This window comes from Prinia subflava, chromosome 6 (assembly GCF_021018805.1).
Source record: "Prinia subflava isolate CZ2003 ecotype Zambia chromosome 6, Cam_Psub_1.2, whole genome shotgun sequence".
NCBI lineage: Eukaryota > Metazoa > Chordata > Aves > Passeriformes > Cisticolidae > Prinia > Prinia subflava.
In genome coordinates, this window is record NC_086252.1 from 36,201,976 (window position 1) to 36,222,128 (window position 20,153).

Below are 20,153 nucleotides of genomic sequence, written 5' to 3' on the forward strand. Positions count from 1 at the left end.
TTGAAGCCAACTGGCTGAGGGATGCCAAGTCAAATTGTGTTATTGTCCACAGAGCCTGCTTCAACCAGCTTTTTTTCAAGATACACTTTCCACTTTTCAGAACAAGCAACAATTAGACTAAATCAGCTTAATCTCACAGATCCACTCAATTTTGATCTAAACTACAGATAAAACTGAGCTGATGGGTGCTAAGGATGTTTTGTAATATTAATATGTGGCGCTGGACTACGCAGCTTCACAGTAAAGTTCCCGTAATTGGAATTTTTATCCCCTGGAAGTCAGAAAAAATTATTGACAGTTTCTGGGTCCTAAATGCATCACCGTTTCAAGTAAAATAACAAGCTTTGCCTCGGGCTGTAGTTCATGCTATGTGATCACTTGATACTTTGTCTGTGTGGCTTCCCATGGCAAGGGAGAAAGGGAGAGACAGAGAGGAGCCTCCGTCGGAGGAGGAGGGAGGCAACAGATCTCTTCACAAGCAATTATTATTTTTATTATATTATTTCAACATCGTGGTAATTAATGACTGAACTTCCCAACGTGTTTGTGTGAACCCGGCGTGCCGACAAGAACGGCTGCATTGGGGGTGATTTATATTTTTTTTCCCTGATTTTTCTTTTTTTTTTTTTTTCTTTTTTTGCCCGGGTGCTTCAGCAGCAGATTGCTGCTCTCTAACTGCATTACTGTGGGGTAACTGGAAATGTTTTACAGGCAACTTCTGCCATTTAGCATGCAACTGTAATATGGTTCTATTATCCATTTTCAATCAATATTTAACCTTTTCAATAAACAGCTTAAGTGTACTAAGCCAGAAGGAGGAAAGCTAATTGCCACATGATATATTTGGTTTCCAGGTAAACTCAGCTGGCTAAAGTAAAGTTAATTAGGTTATAGGTAGCACAGCAGCATTTAGAAAAATACATCTTCTGCCTCATAAACCTTTTGTTCAGTCAATAGCATCAGCAAGTACTTGCAGATGATGGCTGTAACATGAGGACCATCACTTGGAGACCTGGGCTGTGAGTTCTGCCCTTGCAAATGGCCTCTGTTACCAAAGGACATGATGGAAAAGGATGGCAGTGGTCACCACACATCTCCACTCCCAGCTTTGGTTTTCTGCTCAGAATTACATTTTTTCACCCAGCTGTAGGAAAGCCAACTCCTTGGTAATCTATAATGGGTAGCAGAGGTCTACTTTTTTATTTTCTTTTTTTTTTTCTTTTTTTTTTGTAGAAGATAAAACCCAAGAAATTAAAAGGCTTTATTGTTATACCATAAAAAAATCTCGTTGTTTATGGTAACTTAGCTGAAGTAGTACAAGCTTGAAAATACTGTTGTTCCTAATTAAAGGATGTTATTGTCCACTGTTCATATGTGATTGCAGTTCCACTGCACCCCTCAGAAATCTTTCTGCTTTGCTACTGCAATGCCCCAGACATCAAATTACTCAGAGTGCAGTCTCTCTTAGAAAGTCCTTCTTTCATTGGCAATCACAACAGTCTTCGAGGCAGGTGTAAGGAGGTGTTTTTAAAGGAGTAAAATAACACTTAGAATTCACAGTTTCAGTGTTAATGAAGAAAAAAGGTAATAAATTAAAAAAAAATTAAAAACAAAGGAAATTTGCCCTGGAAATTGTTCCCATAGAGCTATTCCATTAGCTTTTCACCCACTGTAGATGTATATTTTGCATTTGTTCATCTCATCTATTTCTCTGTTCTGTGACATGAATTTTCATTTTTTTTTAAAAAAACTACTGTTAATAAACCCCAGGAAAAAAACAACCTTATAAGGACCAGTTAGAAAATCCTGATGTGAACACTTATCTTGACTCAAGCAAGCAGTTCTGTTAAAAAAAAAAAAAAAAAAAAAAAAAAAAAAAAAAAAAAAAAAAAAAAAAAAAAAAAAGATTGCCACCCATTTAACTGATGGGAGCCTTTCCCTGGATCAAGCTCTAGATCCCTTGCTTGTTTGCCAGTGAAATCTGTATAATAGGGATTCCAGGGAAGTCAAATGGCAAGCCAGGCAGTGATTTCAATGAGCCCCAAAGTAGGCCCTGAATGATCAACACTGATCCTTATTATTTGAGGGTAATAATGCGCCCCTCTAGTTTACCCAAAGTGGCTGCTCTGAATATGCTATAGTTTCACCAGGAGTGAACGAATGCGTCTGTCTTCATGAATGGTGATTAAAAAAAAATGCAAATCTCCTTACATCTTTTCTTCCTGACATTAGGTCATTGCTTTATGGCCTTCCTTTCATTTGCACATCCATAGTAATTTCTATTTTGGGCCGCTATTGAAAATATGAGATTCACTGGGTCCAAATAGACATTCTTATAATAAGTAGATTGTACTGAGCTACAAAAGCTGCAGTATAATAAAACAAATTGTATGAATGTGAGAAGAATGTGTAAAGAAGTTTCATCATAAAAAAAAATGACCAATAACATTAAGATGTTTTGTGCGAGGAAAACACTCCAAGCACTGTTCTTTGTTACTGTATAAAAAGCCTTTTAGCAATTGCTGTTCCTTGACACAGGGTCTTTATATGGGGAATAATTTATTGCCATACCTGTAACTGAAATAATGACTAAATCATTTAAAAAAAAAAAAGTCTCATAGCTCCAACAGAGTAAATCTTCTACAACTTGCTGCAGTGCTAATCGTAAGCATGTTATACAGTAAGTTTGCCTGAAGCTAAGTTAAGCAGGCAGATTAGGACTGTAATATAGTATCAGGGCTCATAAATCAAGTGTGCTTGCAGATTTTCTTTCACTTACTGCTCCTTCTTACAGTTCAGACAAGTCATAATTACACATCAGTAGGCATTGTGAGCAGAGGAATGAGCTACAACATAACGCACAATAAACCCTGTCATATAAAAGCAAACTGGATAAAATAACAGAAGCAATACTCCATTTTACAACATCACACTAAAGAATTACACCATGCCATTGTGTAATATTCTGATCAATCACCAGCCCATCCACAATTGACAGTCCCAGGAGGCTAAAATTTACTATTCAAAGAAATTTTCAGTCCGTAATTATTATTATTATTACGATGATTATTATGATTATAATATATGGTGAATGAGAACTTTAAAAAGCCAGAGGTTCAAAATAAGAAGTGCTGGGAGCAAAATATAGTTAAAGATATTTTCCTAAAGCTTCGTTATGCAGGCAAGCTTTTGACAAATGATAATGGGGTAGAGGTAAATGATTTTTCATTCATATTTTGTGAGCATTATGACACTGAGCACAGGTACTGTGTGCTATCTGCTTTAGAGCAAAGCTGGGCTGACTGATGTCTCCTCGTTATTCCAGGGCTTAGAATGAGATCAAAGGTGCTCCGGCTTTAGCGTGTGACATCAGCGGAACACTGGAAATGGGATTTGGAGGAATGAGAAAATACAAAATACTGGGTATTTTAATTCTAATGAAACACTTCCCAAAGAGGCAGGGTGCAGCAGGTAAATAGCAACCCCTGCACACAGGCACGTGTGGGGCTCCTGCTCCCTCCCCTGGAAAATTACCCAACATTTTCACTTTTTGCTCAAAGAGAGCAGATAGCTGCCCCTGATTTCACCCACACAACTCCAAGGCTTTTTTGTTGCTGGATAATTTGTATTGTTGGCAGATAACTTGTATGGGAGCCCTGGGGTTTATTCCTTGCTGCATTCCACCTCCAGGTAACTTCTCCACACATGATCATAATCAAGTCATAGAAGATGTCATAGATGTGTGCATGGGGAGGTACACAGAGAAGACAATTCTGTTTCCAGAAAGGCAAGATCTTGGAAGATTGGCTAAGTATTCATCTTGGGTTGGTTCAGATAATTAAAATTCACCCCTGGTATGAGGTATTAATGAGGTATTAACAGAATTTAATTTTAAAATCTTTCAATTAAGATAATTTTTACTAAAGGTACATGTTAAGCTTTACTGCTGTTCTTTTCTCTTCATGTTGGGGTTTGTGATCCTAAATAATTTAACATGTTTTAAAAATGTCTGGCAGTGTGGCAGCTGGAAAAAAGGAATTCTGTGGTATTTCTCTGGTGTACTGTGGATTATGTCCTACCTTCTTCAGGGAAAAAAAAAATAAAAAGAAAAGGAAGGGAAGGGAAAAAAACAACCAAAAATCCCTATCAAAAACCCCACGAAATTGAAACCTGAAGATACATCACATCTGCCATCTCAGTCAGATAGAACTTCCCTTTTCCAGCTTGCCCTGATCTTTGCTGCTTTCCCCTCTGAACCAGTTGTCCTTCCTCAAGACTCAACTGGGAAAACTTTTTATATTTTTGATAAGAAGAAAAGTAAAGATTTTCAACAAAATTTGAAAAGTAAAGTGAGGAAATACCAGCTTCACCAAGGAACTCCTTATGCGTATTAATTTTCCTTTACAAAATGCAGAAGGGTGCTTAGATAATTTACAGAAAGTAAATTGAGTGTTCTGTGCTGATTGAATTGATACTTTTTGTAAAGTGCATGAAGATTTGAAAAGTCTAAAAGACAGAAACCAAGGAATACAGTGTTTAATGCTTCTGCTTTACAGTAAGAGAAGAAGAGGGCAATTTTGCCATCTGCAGTAGGGGCATAAATTCTATGTGAGAGGCTGGTTTGGTCAAGCATCATTGCTCCATCTCTGGAGGTGTCCAAGGCCAGGCTGGATGGGGACTGGAGCAGCCTGGGATGGTGGGAGGTGTCCCTGCCCATGGCAGGGGGTGGGATGAGATGATCTTTCAGGTCCCTTCCAACCCAACCCAGCCTGGGATTCTCTGGTTCTCTGATTATGATCTTATCTCTCCCTGCCTCAGTGTAATTTTTGAGGGCAGATGTTGCCGTGTGATGAAGTACAATGTGTTTTATCCAGGGTGGGGAGGTCACCCAAGCAGCTCTTTATGTGCCTTTGCCAACAGAGAGGGTCTGCTCAAGTTTTACGATAAAGACAAACATATTAGCAAGCCCATGAATCAATATTGTTTAAATAGTGTACCAGAAGGTTCACTGTCAATCACTAGTTTCTGAAAGTTGTTCATCCCAACTGTTAGGTGAATACTGAATATATTCACAGAAGTTTGGATCTGTTCATGAATAATTCATGATAAAAAAAAAAATCCAAACTGATCAATTTGCAATTAATAATGATTCAGCTTCTCCCACCCATATTCACACAACACAACGCTCTTACAGGGCTTGCCCCTCTCCTGAATCCTGAATCCATACCCCTCCCCTAGATCCTGATGGAAGCAGACTCTGCTCCTATCTCCACAATAAATAATTAATCATCTTCTTTCCTAACAATGCTCTGTGGAAGTTTCAAAGCTTTAGCTGAGGCATGCAAAAAAAATCCCTAACACACCCAAAAAGCCCCAACCTATTGAAATGACTCCATGAGGTACTGATAACTCATTTCTCTTCCCACAGCTCCTGGAAATCAGAGAGTTCCCTTATATGTATCACAAAATTCTTCAAATCCCTGTTGTCCTCTCTTTCTCCTTCTACAGCACAAATAATTCCAACCACAGCAACATTCTACCAACATTTTCTCTCAAAATTCAAAGAAATTAAACATCTAATTTCATCAGATGTTTTTGCTCAGGTTCTAAGCTCACATTTTCCTTTTTAGCTTTTCTAAAGTAAATTTTTAAGCCACTTGTAACTTTAAAACAGTAATATTATATAGTAATCCCACTGGGAAAGAGAAAATAATTAATTGCATGGACTTGGACATTCTGCTAGTTTAGTCACCCTTGAAGGAAGAGGACTGGTGAAATTAAATCAAACTAAATTTGTGAATTTAAGAATTTAGAGAAAAAAATCCGCTAAACTGCAGCTACAGTCACCAGTGAGGGTAAGTTTTTAGCCAGGGTGAAAGAAGAAATAAGTTGTTAAAAATCTTATTCTGTCACTGTGTAAGATAACAGCAGAACCCACCAGTTCTATGAGTCCTTTTCAAAGAAAATAGCAATGTCAAATTTAAGTCTGCATGTAAAGATTACCATTCCAAAGCCACTTTATGTTCCAAATTCCTATTTCATAAGCTAAAATGGTAATTTTTTGTTTTTCATGCGTTCATCATCATTGAGTTTCAAGAGAAAGCACATTTTCTTAGGTAAAAATAATAAGCAAGAGAAGCCAGATGATCTTTAACTTCAGTGCTTTTAAAGAATGCATAATGAGGTGTATTGTTTAGTGCCAGACACCTCATTCATTTGGGCTCTTTTTATTTTATTTTAGGCTTTTCTCTTCCACCTTGCCCAGAGAACAAAACTGATAGATGATATCTTTTCATTTTGTGAAACAAAATCATTGCCCTGTAGCTGGCAGATACAAACCTACTCCCCAACCTGTCAAGAACTAACCCAAAATGAGGTAAATTTAATCCAGAAATGACAACACAGAATGGAGAATTTTTCCACCTCTGCAGGTTTTTACTGCACAAACCCGCAAAGCAACACAGCAACCATTTCCATCTCCTTTTTGGATTCCCAGCACCAATACAAATCCATTTTCCTCTTCAAGAGATGAGTTCAGACCCCCGTGTGTGACTGGGCTGGAGTGAACACCCACTTGCTGCTGAGATTAATGGCAGGGGTCTCTTCCTCCCCTCATTCTCCCAGATGACGTCTCTATGAAATATTGTCACCTGCAAGGATGCAGTGCACTGCTCTGTGCTGAGAAACCTCCTGTCCTGAGCACAGATCCATCACACACTGCTGCAGAGAGGGAAATTTGGCCTTTTCAGTGTTTTCCAGCAGGCCACATCAACCCAACAGTGCCGAATTCCACTGCTACACCAATATCTCTTTTGCATTACGATATTCCAAATATCCTATCCACCATCAGAGCAGAAGGGCACGTACTGCCACAACAGGTGGTTCTCCAGGGTGATGTTTACTCAAGCTGCAGCAGAAATCATTAGCAGGCTGAACCCAGGCTCTCAGAAGTGAGGAACAATGCAAAGTTTCAGTAATGAAGTGCACTAACACAGGATCTCCTCATTCATCTGCAGCCAGGAGCCTGTAAAGTGTTTTTCTGCGTGCCTATTTTTCATCAAACACCATACAATCTTTACTTGACTATACTGTATATCTTTCCTGCCTAGTGGGAACCCTAATTTGCTTTAAATTGCCAAAGTGCTCATTATGGAATGCTTAGTAGCTAGAGTTTGTACATAATATTTGAAAATCAGCCTTAATTTTTCTGCCTGAGATGAACACTTGGATTTCAGAGTAAACATAATCAGAGATTTACACAAACTCGCTGAACCCTGTTTATTATATTTGCCTGGAATAGCTACAAAAGAGGTCAGAGGTCCAATGTCTTCCTGCAGAGACAGATCATGTTCTAGCTGGTAGTGAGGAGGAAAAAAACAGTAGGTGATGCTTTAATGAATGGCTTATCATGTGGAACACACCATGTGATAATAGCAGTGCTGGTAAGGAAAGAAGGAAGTAAAAAATATAAAGGCTTTTTGCTAGGTTTACATTGCTTGAAAGCTCCCATTTCCACAGGAGCAGATGAAGAGGGTTTATTAAGAATATGCAGTAAAATCTGCAGCAAGTTGAAAGGAGCTTTGAACTTTTTGTTTAAACATTATTTTGGGAATTGAGATGGCATTGCCCTGACTACACAGAAACACGTATCGGAATAATTTTTGATTTTGTGTGTCAATTTTTGGTATCATTTTTACTGAAGTGACCTTCCCTAAGAACTCAGTTCAGAAAAAAAAAAAAAAAAAAGAAATGACTGTCACAAATGGATTGCTCCAAACACTAAAGGAATAGTCAATGCACTAAGTTACAACCTGAATTTTGTTTACAAATGGTTCTCAATTAGGAGCTGTGAAAATGCTTGTTCCTTGAGATTAAAAATTATGGGGATAGAATGGTTTTTTTTTTCAAAAAAAAAAAGCATTTCTACTGCATGACATGGGCCAGATCCACATCTTAAAGCAGCTGATTAGGCAGCTTTATACAGCTTATTATTTTAAAAATCTTCCTTCTGAATTACTCTTGTCCTCTGAAAGAAAGGGGTTCAACATTGGTACAAAAATGTGCCTATCTCCAGTTGTGGCTTTCCATTTATTATTTTAAGCAACTGTTCTGAGCTTCCTTTTTTTTTGAAGCAGGAGTCACAAAATGTTCTTTCCACCATTTATCCAGAAAACAGTGCCTTGAAAAATAGCTTGCCAGCACAAAAAATGCCAAGATGTGGTGTTTCTAATTACTAATAATTTTGATGAGCCTGGCCCAGGCATCTCTCTGTAAATAAAACATAAAATTATAGAATCATTAAGGTTGGTAAAGACCTCCAGGATCATCAAGTCCAACTTTCAACAGGAGAAAGCCACAGCAGCTAGAAGGATGTTCAAAAAATATTTAGGAACCATGGATTTCTATCTCCCCCTTGAAACCAGAGGAAATAAGGTGTTTAAGTGAATATAGGCTTCTATTTATCAGAGGGGAAAAGAAAAACAAATTTAGTGTTCATTTTGAGAGGTCACCCCTTGGGAAAACAGAACATTCAAATCCAAATTTTCCATGGCCACCTGAACCCTGGTTCAGGCTGAAGTGTCCCTCCTTATGCTCCTGCCTTGCAGCATCTTGAGTAATGAGAACTAAATGCCTGGGTTAATAGAGTAATTAATTCTGATTTACGTAGGATAACCCTCCTGCAGTGAAAACCCCTGGCTGAAATCTGAACGGTGTGGGAGGAAATTCTCCGGGATGAGCAGGGGAAGGCAGGGATGGGCAGCAGAGCCCTGAGCTGCACTGCCCCTCCCTGCTCTCCTAAAGGGGGATCACATCCCTGGCCACACCTTGCTGGGCTCACAGTAACAGGCAGCATCAAATCCTCTCCCTGGGGGTGTGGAGGCTGATGAGGAAGTGTCCTCTTTCTCTAATTTTTTGCAAAATGCTGGGAAGAGGCACCACCTTCCCTTATATGATTTTATGCTGTTCATCCCTTCCCAGCCCCTGCAGAGGCCGGGGAGCCTGCAGGAGGCACTATCCTGGTTTAGCCCCTGGCTGCTCCTAAAAAGATGCATTTTTGGTCCTGACCCACCCCTGAGAACGCAAACCAAACCCTGAGGGAGCACCAAGGAGCAGACACAACCTGATCCAGAGGCACAGTGAAGCTTGGGTTCAGTACAGCCTTTCAAAGTCAGATGAAAACACAGCACGGAAAGGTAAACTCACATCACCATTAAACTGGGGTTTAATCTGACATATTCTTGGTGGCTTTGATTTCTCAGATTTACATCCATACGTTCTATGAGTTCTTTCATCAATAAGCTCAGCAATAAGTTCTGCATGAAAATTGGGTGTTCCATGCTGCTTTAGAAAGTCATCTACAGGAGAAAATATGGAAGCAGTGCCTGCTGATGCCTCTGGAAGCTGATCCCTGCTGGCTGCTGCTCAGGATGCACAGGGAGCTCTCACAGGGAGGCAACCTCAGCTCCCTTTGCAGAGGGGCCTGTCCCTCCCTGAAACACAGCAAGCCTTGGGGGTCGTTGCCCTAAAAGCAAAGATTTAATGATCCCTGTTAATGCAAGGTGTAACTCCAGCAAAAAGGAAGGAGAGGAATAAATCTGGCCTTTTCTTGGCAGAACTCAGGAACAGAAACCATGCTGCCATCAAACTCCTCTTACAGGTGTGTCTCCTACAAGTTAACCTCATTAACGAGTGTAATTAAGATAACTATTTAAAATTCGAGTCTCACCACGGTATCAATAAGGCAACAGAGATTTGCATTTGGATATCACTGATCAGATTAGAGCTCTTACAATGCAATGTTCAGGTGTGCACAGGGTGTGGGAGGTGTGCACATGGCTCTGGCTGTGCCAACCAGGTCAGCATTTGCCCATGCACACAGGAGCCACAGAGCAGATTCCTCCTCCACTGGCCAGGTCTCACTCTGAGGTAATTTTATCTTTTTATTTTGTAGTGGATGGATTTTTGAAAGCCAGCTATATTTTTTCCTCAAGGAACAAGACATGCCTTCAGTCATGCAGGAATTTCACTGCTGAGGGTGGGGCACATGCAGACAAACCTTGATGTTCACAGGCTCAGGGCTCGTGGCCACTGTACCTGCTGCTGGCCCACTCACTGGATTTGGCACTCAGGGTTGACAGAAATGCACTGAGCTTTGAAAATGTCTCTTCAGAAAGTTTGAAAAAACCCAAAACAATCAGGAAATAATCCCAGCATGTACAAGTTAGAGGATCACAGAATCCTGGACTGGTTTGGGTTGGAAAGGACCTTAAAGTTCATCGTATTCCAACCCCTGCCATGGGCAGGGACAGCTTCCACTAGACCAGGTTGCTCCAATCCCTATCCAGTCTGAGTCCTTAACTTGTAACATGCCTCTTATCAGATGGAACAACTTTTTTCAGCCCCCCCTTGGAGAGATTCTGTGTCTGAGAATGTCACATCCAGCCCCAGAGGTACCAAAGGGACATTTGCAAAGGCAAAAACAGAAACAATGCCATTTTCTATCCAACCCCTTGTACTACACATGCATTCACACTGATGCCAATAATAATAAAAAAACCCCACAGCTTACAAAGATGCTAAATATTCCCGAATCTTCTCTCTGGTGTCTCAAATGGTCTTGGAATCACAGGGAATCATTTAGGTTGGAAAGGACCTCTAAAATCATCAAGTCCAGCCATTTTCCCAGCACTGCCAAGCCCTTGCCTGTGTCTATCCACCATCCTGCTGCAATATTTTCTGGGAATTCCTTTCTGAGCACAGCACTTTTCTGTTTGGCCCATCAACACCCAATTTATATCTCTTGTCTTCTATTTCAGGATGAGAGTTTTGGGACAGAGACCATCTTTTTATGAGCGTGCCCAGGGCAGGGAGGTCCAGGTTTGCAAATAGGCTTCTGACAGCTTGTTCATATAAAAAATAACTGCAACCACAACAATATATCACACAACTGCTCTGACATGGACTTTCGCCACATCTCAGCCAAGTATTTCTTGGAAATTTGAAGCAGTATAGAGGAGACAAAGTGCTGAAAAGCAAAAAAACTTAGTGTTGGTAACACCACCTTCAACCCACTCAACTTTTCAGTGAGTTTCCTATGATATCAGACAAGGTTTGGACTTTTTTTATTTCAGCAGATGATCAAGGCCCTGCCTGCAACAAATAAATAAAATTCCTCCTGTTATTTCCAATGGAAGCTTCTCATTTGCTTATTACTTTGCTTATCTATTCATTGAGATAATTATCTGACACCTGCCAACGGCAGATTGTTCTGACAGATTTTTATTGGCTGAGATCAATTTGTTACTTACCATCTGTCCAGCTAAAGGTGGTTTACAGGTCAACAAGCTGGTGAGCTTTGGAAAATCTTAAAATGATCTTGAGCAGTATCCTTCCTGAACTAATTTCATTTTAATCTCCTGTAAAGCACATGAAAGGATGGGCGTGAAAATTAGCTTTCAGACAGAGAAGAGAAAATAATTTGCCTTTCTTTGCTGTGATCTTGCATGATCTGTTTCCTATGAGGTTTTCTAAAATACCAGGTGAACCCATGAGCTGGTAAGTTGTTGTATGACACTAAAGGTGCCTGGGAAGACAAAGAAAAAGGCCAGATATGGTCCAACCACCATGGATGAAGGAAGAAAGAAATAAATTTCTCCCAACAACAATACAATAGTTTGATCCATTAGCAGTTCAGGAACTACTTTTTGTGGTGTCCTTACTTCTTTGCTGGTGGGTAAGGACTCTTCCCTCCCACTGAATTTTGGTATCTTGAATGTCTCAGAACAATTCCTATGCTGCCCCATGGAACTGATGGGTTTGGTTTGGGTTGAAATGAACTTTAAACCTCATCCAGTTCCAACCCCTTTCCAAGGGCAGGGAAACCTTCCACTAGACTGTTGTTCCAAGCCCCATCCAACTTCATGCTCCAGCTCGCTGTGTCACACCATCCAGTCCAACCTTTTAGGGAGCTGGGCAGAGGCATTCCCTAGAATCCTTCATCCCCTTTCTTCTTCCCCTGCAGAATTTCCAGCACAGCTCTCAAATCCACCTGTGGCTGCAGTAAGGATTTCTGCCATGCACAGCTCTGATGGATTTCTCTGTGGTATTTGTACTTTGTTGGCCACGTCTCTGGAAATGCTGGTAGGTCTCTGATGGCTGCTGGGAAATTCCAGGCCCCTGGATTGCTCTTTTACCCTAAATGCCAACACTCAAACACCTCTGCTCTTGGTGCTCTTCTGGATCAAATTTTCTTTGTGCTTCTGTATCCAATGAAGTTTTGACAGAATAAGATGAAAAATATTTTAAATGCTCATAACAGAAAAGTATCATTCAGATTTTTACTCTAATTTTACTTCTGAGCTGTCAGCTGTAAAACATAAACATCCCGTCACTCAGCTAATACTTTTTAGAATTGCAAGAACCATTTTGATGGCTTTTCAAACCGTTCTGAAAAAGGGGAGGGAGCTGACAGCCCCTACTGCAGGACACATCAAATGAAGCCGTTCGAACTTAAAAACTTCTCAGGGCTCCAGAAGTGAAAGCCAGCTTTAAAACGACAGCACTGGCTTACACAGGAGACTTCTTTTCCTCCAAGAAACTCATCCCAGTAGTGCCAGGAGAGCTTCCTAATGATTATGGATCATTTAAAGATAATGGCACTGAAGGTCCCCAGGACAGCATTTTGTGTCAGCACATCCTTCTCCAGAACCTTTCCGACTGTCGCGCAAATGCTCGAGCTGGTCCCGCCGTGCTCAGATCGCTCCTCAGCGGGTGCTGGGTCTGTCGTGATAATGCAGTGGGACACCCAGCCAAGGTTTCAGGAACATCCAAAGATCCTGGAAACTAAGCCCCTGACGATAATTTTTTTGTTGGAGGGATGGGGGCCGTGAAGGCTGTAAACGGCAGTCAGTTTTCTGTGTTGAATATTGCAGCCATTTTAAGCTAAACATAAAATTGCCTCCAGAGCACAGCTCTGCAAGTCAGTCACAGAGAAATGGCTCTGCATTCCAGTGCACGATTTAATCTGCAGTATATGTATGTTTATAAATGTATATTATGCATGGGATTTTTCTTTCCCCCTAAAATTTTCAAATCATATGGGGTGTCAGGCTGAGATATTAGGTGTTACAGTTGTAAGCTAGAAATAAACCAAAATCAGGTTTTAATGAAAAGATACGAAACGGAGGACAAGCTGCTGCCTACATTTGTGGTCGTAAAAGGTGCAAATATAAAACACCTTTCCAAAACTTGCTCTTCGATTATTTCTGAATGAATATACCGTGACCTTCTTCAAATAATCATAAACTCATCAGTGAATTTTACAGAGCTGGTCCTCCAAAAGTCAAGAATTTTCTGAGAATTTCCAAAAGCCTGTTGTTACTCATTATCAGTCTGAGGAATTGATCCCACTGGAAATAGAACTATGGTCTCTCAAAAATGCCCAGTGTATCTGCTGCTCGGCCAAGATCACGGAAAACATCTTGATGACACCTTGTGCTGAGATGGATTGCAAGAGGAAACGAAGAGATCTGAACCTAATGGTTGGAAATCTCTGCCTGTAATTTGACATCTGAATGTGCAACTGGAGCCAGTGACATCTGTGTGTCCCCAGCATCTGTGGAAACCAGCCTTCCTTCACCATTAAGGACCCAGAGCCAAACCCCGCTATTGATTTTTTGGGCTAGGATTTCAATCTCCACAACTGTGCTTTGAGCCTGGTGGTTTCTTGGCCCAAGGAACTAAGTTAAAAACTCTTCCAGGAGTCTCCTCTGCTCATTTATCACAACCTACCCCACCTCCTGCATACCAGCTTAATTTCATTTCAGTTTCCAGTTTGATGTGCACGGCGGGGATCTCTTTCCCAGGCAAAAGGCAATATGAGGTGAGAAGAAGAGCATGCTGCCAGCACAGGTATAGGCCTGCATAATGGAGCTGTGACACTCTCAAAGAGGCTTTTCCTTTTAACAACTCTCCGAGTTGGGAGCGAAAAGACATAATGCAGATGGCATAATTGAAGTGGGAGAATGAAACATTAAGCATGCACAGAAGGGATTAGAGAGGAAGACTTTTGGGGTTATTTAATTTTGGCTCGCTTGTTATCTAACAGTTTTTGTCAGGAAAAAATGTTAAGGCTCCTTGCAGGTCCAGGAAAAAAAAAAAAAACAACTAAGGAAGATTATTACCTGCCTAGGAGTATGTAAAACCTTGTAAAACTATCAGACTTGAGAAAATTTATTCTTTATTATGCGATATCGTGTTCTACAAAATATCTCTCCTTGCACAGCTCTCTCAGGTCTCCTTTCTTCATTTTTATAGACTTGTCAATTCTGGGAATGATCTAATCATGATGAGGATTTAAGGTATGTACATGAATTGTGCTGAATGCTAACAATTCATGAGCTCTTGGTTTCAAAGATCTTCTCTGTGAAGCTGTGCAGTTCAAAAAGGAGTGCCTAACATAAAAAGGATGCTAAGCCTCAAATTTAACACCTAATGAAATCATTAAAGAGCGATCGGGCGTGATTGCAAATGTTAATTTATCAGATCTCACACCTGCCACAAGTACGGAGAACAAAGGAGGGGATATTTAAACACTTTTAAGGCCTCACTAATTGAGGTAGAAAATAAAGCATTAAAGAGATTTCAAAGGCTGGCCATGCTCCACCAAGACAAAGGGATCAATTTTGCACACACCTTACCGAAGGAAAGTCCTAAAATCACGGGGAGTTTTGCCGGAGAAAAGGCTGCAGGATCTAGTGAAAGATCAGGCACACTCAGAGCTTTTCTTCTGTCTGAGGAGCCCTGGTGTGTGTTAACGACACGACCAAAGGCACGGCGGCTCCTGCTCCACGCCTGTGGTATCGGTTACCTACAGAACTCCAGCAAGAATACATATGAGGATAAGGAATAGTCACTCTTTATTCCTGTCAGTGGGCTCTGCCTTTGACTCTGCTGATCAATATCAGCCGTGCATTGGTTACTATGGGAATGAGCCTTTCCTGCACTCAATAAACCCCAAGTTCTTTTTTTTTACAAAGGTGAGCAAAATACTTTTAAAAGAAGGTTTTATCTGCTTTGTGCCTTGGGGGACTCTGCAGCCATCACTTTAAAGGTACTTGGGCACTTTGAAATGCAGAATATTATGATCTAGCTTTGGGCAAGTAAAGACTTAAAACCATTTGTTTACCCCAGAAATCAATGTCAAATACATGGAGAAATCTGTGTGTGCCTACTCTCTGTGTCGCTGTGCTGGGGCGTGTGTGCACCACTGTGCTCGTGCCTATGTGTGCTGTACACATATATAAACCTTAATTTGGATTACCTTTAAGGCTTGAAAACAAGATGCTGAGATAAAAAATTATCTAGCAATACCTTGGACTCAGCGCCTCGGCTCAGCTAATTAATCCACCCTTACAACACTCCTGATTATAATACGGGGATAAGAAATAACCTACTTTCCCCTTTTATTTATGATAATACATTGTTTGATTATAAAATATTTAGCAATGCATTAATACGTGTTTCTGGTGGCGCAGAGTGCCAAGAATATGTGAAATAATTTGTAGGGTATTCCTAGAATGAAATCCTTTTAAACAGAAACGATGATGGACGTGATCTTGGACTGTTGCAGTGTCAGCTCAGCGATGTAACCTCTTTAAAGACTTTCCAGGTGAAGCAGAAGAGTGGTAGCAAACTGCCACAGAAAATGCTGCCAATTATAGCCAATCTGTCAGATGTCTGTTCTTCAGATCTATTGCTAATTGGCTTGAAGAATGTTAAGAAATAGTGAATTAATCCTTTTGTACCCTTTTTGTTCATTTATGTGTAACATGATTTTTCTTCTCGCGTTAGAAATAAAAATATTGAAAGTAAAGATGAGGATTTTCTCAACCTGAAAGGAACTAGACAGGACAGAAAGTTACAGTAGAAAACTCTCTGGGTACCTTTGAGACCACTCATGGCCCAGAGAGATTTGCAGAGTACATAAATCAGTGAAGAGTGTCTAGCCAAAACAGAGTCTGGGAATGAGTTCCCTCATGGGCAAGGGAAACATTTGCACGATCCCTCATCTCTGTAATGTCTCCCCCAACTCCACGTATCTGCTTTCAGATTACAAACAGGCTCTGCATTCCCTGGGTTTCTTCAGGGTTCCTAAATGATCACAGAACCTTTTAGGCTGGAAAAACCTCCAATGACACAGCTGTAGTGAGCTCCTCCTCTACCAACACCCAAAACCCACCAGAGCCTCGAGGCTTGTCACAGTATCTCCAACTCCACACACAGTCTAAAGGGACAAGAAACCACTGTCTGTTTTTAATTATTGTTGGGAGAAAAAAAAAAAACCAAGATTAAAAATGCATTTGTGGGACTTACAATAAAAAACCTACACAGGTTCTGTGGAGTTTCCCCTGGATCTTTCCTGATAGTTACACACCAATGGCCAGGACCAAATTCACACCAAAGAAGCACAAGGGAAAAAGCCTTTTTTCCCCTGACAAACGGCAGAAAAATTCCAGAACTGTCTATAACCATAATATTCATCTACTCCAGAAATAATTCCAGAAACTAATCCTTTAATTTAAAATCTGGCAATTGAACCTCAGACACACAAACTCATGAGAAAGAGATACGTATATTTGCTCTCCTGTGCAGTTTTGAGGCACAAAACAAGATTGTTAAGTGTCACTGGTTCATACCATAAATCCTTATGTGAGTTTTAGATTATGGAGTCTTCGAAAGACAAAGAAATGTTTTTCTTGAGGAAGAAAGGAAGGAAAAAAGTAAAAACCAAAATGACAGGGATGTTCTAAAGAAGCTCAGAAGTAAAGTTGTAAAAGAGTTTATGCAAAATCAACTTGGAAAGGACGCTCGCTTCTGTTTCACAGTTTGCCAAACTAATGGGACCAAAGTGAGTGCTTAATCAAAGTCAATATTGGCCTGCTGACTCTCAGGAAACGATCTAAAAGTGCTTTGGGGGCTCTTTCTATGTTCATTATCTCTTCCTGTGTCACTTGGTGTCTCTAATGATAGACGAAGAAGCACTTAAAATGTCTCGACTCAATTCTCTTCACTACGGAAATCTCAAATTAAATACTTATCCAGACCAAAAAAAAAAAAAAAAAAAAAAAAAAAAAAAAAATCATATTCAGAATGAGATTGTGACACGAGGATCTTCTGAAAAACAGCCTAGGATAATTCAGCAGCCCCACTGGATCTTGCATTTAGAGGAGTCTGAAGTATTCAAGTGACTCAGCAACTCAGTGGTGGGTAATTTACAGCTCGCTCCTCCTTGAGAGCAGAATTGCAAACTCACCAACTAAAGTGCTCCTGCACCAACCTTTGCTGAATGCAAATGCACGAGCAGCCCATGTCAGAACCAGAAGTTAAAAATAAGGGCAAAACCTCCAATTACTGCTCTTTTTTCTGACTGAAGGTAATTCCGTTTAGCTGGTTGGAATGGTCCAAGATTGAAGTTGCTCAAAGCAGGCAGAGACTTTATTTACAGATGTAGAAGATGAGGAACGTAAAGGGAAAAGCATTGTGGTTTTCTAAGCTTTTTACCAGGAAAGTATCAGATTAAAAACAATCCTGTCTCTATACAAAACACAAATTTGTATCTTAAATTATATATATATATATGTACATTTAAGCTAAAAGATATTCCCAGAATAAAGCTGCAAAATATAATATTAACCAGTAGCCATTTAAATATTTGAATATCCACCAGGAAGAACCAAGAAGCACAAACTCTGATTTTCTCATGACAAAATAACCAAAGAGCATTTTAGTGCTGGATCTGATTTTAAGGACCTTACTCAAGTAATTGAATACTTCCTTGAGCATGAGAATTTTGCCCCATATCTAAAATGCAAAAGAATTAATCTAGAAATGCATACTGCTTTTTCAGTCTTATCTTAACAAAACATCTCATTTTAAAAATAGGTGGATTAAATTCTTTCTTCAATGAATGCCCAAGAAGAATTATTTCTATGAGGAAAAATAAAGGTTAGATTTTATCCTAAGAAGACAGGTTTATCCTAATTTAAGGTAGGTTGATGCCATGCACAGCTCAACAGGGGACTTATCAGACTAAAAACTTATGGATTTCAACCTAAAATATTGTCTCATATTTGGTTTTGAAGCAAAATGTTCCTGTAATTACTTTTAAATTGATTATAATTCTTCCTTTTTAAAGTAAAACACTAAACCTCAGTTGCACTAGGAAGGCATGCAGCATAAAAACCTGCCCACATACGTACTTAATATAGAGGGTATAAAAATACTAATTAAGATAAAACATTATACCAGAGTACCTACAATAAACACAAATTAATAAACCAATCAGAAATGCGAGCACCTTCAGGAAAATTGTAGCATGCATCATATAATCCCACAGACACAAGCAAAGAATGCCTAATGTGAATTTTTTTTTAATGGACCAGATAATTTGGGGCATAACTGGGAAAAGCCTCCATAAAGACCACAGCCTGCAAAAATGAATATATAATTTGTAAGAAATGGTATTTTCCCATTCAGGGAGGGTATCAGCAGCTTTTGGGCTCCAAGCCCTTCCAGAAAGGTCTATGTTTTTTTGGCACCAGCTCAAGAGAAGAATTCCTACCCATCTCTAGAGAGACAGTAGGAAGGAATATTTAGAATTTAATTAAGATAACCTTTCTCCACGTAAAAATATTTAAACAGAGTAACCTGTCTCACACAGATACTCTTTGTTGAGCATAAAGGACATTTTCACAGGAAATTTTGGGGTGTTTCACACCACAGTGACCAACCAAGGCTGTGCAAGTCACCACTCATCAGGAACGACTGGAGTAAATGCAAAGTTGCACATTCTGGCTTTAACCACCAGGAGAGTCTGAAGCAGCTGATGCAGTAAACACATGTCCAAAACTGATTTATGTTTACCTTAGTGTGTTTATGTGCTCTAAATGAACACTGACTTTACCTATAAAGGCTGAAATTCAGATGATTCCAGTTTTAACGCCTATTAGGATATGCTTAAAGGGACTTCAAAGTAAATTTATCACAAGTAGAGAAGCTTATAGAAATTCAGAACTTACACTGCTTTCCTCAATAAGATGCCTCATCCTCATAACCTGAGGGGTTTTTTTCAGCTCTTGCTTTGGTGGTGGAGGTTATTCTTTCTCTCTTTTAAAAAGATTATTTAACTGAATGTCCTTCCCTGGTGGGAAGACCATCAGACCATGGATGAGACCCTAACTCAGGGAAACTGAAAAAGAGAGACTGTTCTTCTAATGTGTTCTAGATTTCTGAAAAAAAAAAAAAAATATATATATATATATAAAGGAAAAAACAAAACCAAGCAGAAGGATAAAGGACATTTTCTAAGATTATTTTCACTGTTTGTTCTTAAGACTTTCAGTCACTTATCTTGTCCAGTAGGATAAAAGTTCAAACAGGAATTATAACAATTTTACCCTCAAACTGTTTGTGAGACTTATCCTGAGAGTGAACATATGCTAAAAAAAAAAAAAAAAATTGCAAACAGCTACTAAAGAGATTCTTGCAAGTTTTCAGCCTTGTTCATCAGGAAAAGCCACAGGAACTAAGAAAGCTGTCAAACTTCTTCAGAACCCATCTTGGCCAACAGAGAAGAAGAAGAGAGAAATCCAGAAAGAGAGGCAGCAAATGCAGAAAGACATTAAAAAATGTCTGTTAGAAGCTATTTTTGGGACATTCTTTATGCTTCTCAAAGGAATTCACTTACACACAGCCCAGTTGCAGCTGCGTAAATGCCCGGTGGCTGGAGGTTCACGTGGTCGATTAGAAAACATGATATTATGAGACAAAATGATCACTGCTGGCAGCACGGCAGCTGAGGACAGGCACGTTCTGCCTCATAACGCCCTGCTGTGCCTTCCCCAGATGCCGTGTGCATGGTGATGCTGATGCCTTGGGAAGGCTGACCTGGAACAGAGACTGGACAGAGCTGGAGAATAAAGCAGGGATTTATCAAAAGGCCTTTAGGATACACCTTGGGCAGGACAAGAGCCTGGCCAGGGCTACACCCAGGGTGGACTTAGAATGGTCACAAAATGGCTGACCGGTCACTAGATCTTACATTTTTATAAGTTTTGCTCCATTTGTATTTTGGGGTTTAATTGTCCAATTAC